At 41.4% G+C, this 974-nt stretch overlaps 1 non-coding gene across 1 annotated transcript; it reads left to right on the top strand.

Moving 5' to 3' along the window:
* Window positions 1-679: 679 nt before the first annotated feature.
* TRNAS-GCU (transfer RNA serine (anticodon GCU)) lies at window positions 680-761 on the top strand. The gene has a single exon. It is a non-coding gene; the product is annotated as a tRNA-Ser (tRNA).
* The last annotated feature ends 213 nt before the right edge of the window (window positions 762-974 follow it).

Raw genomic sequence — 974 nt, 5'->3', positions numbered from 1 at the left:
TCAACAATGATCGTTCTTGACTCAACGATGATCGTCCACGGCTCAACGATGATCGTCCATTGCTCAATGATGATCGTCCATTGCTCAACGATCATCATCCACGGCTCAACGATGATCGTCCACGGCCCAACGATGATCGTCAATGGTTCAACGATGATCGTCCATGGCTCAACGATGATCGTCCACGGCTCAACGATGATCGTCCGTGGCTCAACGATGATCGTTCTTGACCACGATTGGGGTACAACCGCACATGAAAAATCCCTTATACCGGGCACGTCCACAAAAACTTGAATCGTCATCTGGGCACGGTTTCGAAAGAGTTTATTTTTAATAGTTAGATGTCATAATCAAGGCTTGGGAATTGGTTATCCTCTGAAGTGAAATATTTTTCGAAATAAAAGACACGTGAATTGTATCATTCAATACTATTTTAGATCCATACGCGGGATTGTTTCACTTAGTAGTTCACATTCGTAAAATCTAGTACTTAATGGAGACATAAGAACGGTTTACTTATTGCAATATATACATTATATAATCAATTCTACCCTCTACCTCTTGCGTCTGTCTTATCAAAAACGCGTTGGAATCTCCTCCACGCTGTCTCAGCGTCTTTGATGATGAAAGCGCTGCAGCCACAAATAGAAGATTTATCCATTTAGATCATAACGTACATGACGAGGTGGCCGAGTGGTTAAGGCGTTGGACTGCTAATCCAATAGGGTCTCCCTGCGTGGGTTCGAATCCCATCCTCGTCGAATTTTAGCTGGTATCTCTAGAATGAGTGATAAGATAAATATGTTTCAAGTATAGCTTGCTTATATATGTATCCAGTCTCCAGTGATAGTCCATATACATACATACATACATACATATATACACACAAACACACCCTCACTCGCACGCACACACATACACACACAAACACGTAGTACATATATATAAATACGTGTATGTGCGTGTATATTACA

The sequence above is a fragment of the Oratosquilla oratoria genome, chromosome 6 (assembly GCF_046742065.1).
Source record: "Oratosquilla oratoria isolate Oo_2021 chromosome 6, ASM4674206v1, whole genome shotgun sequence".
Lineage (NCBI taxonomy): Eukaryota > Metazoa > Arthropoda > Malacostraca > Stomatopoda > Squillidae > Oratosquilla > Oratosquilla oratoria.
This window is presented reverse-complemented; position numbering and strand designations above follow the sequence as displayed.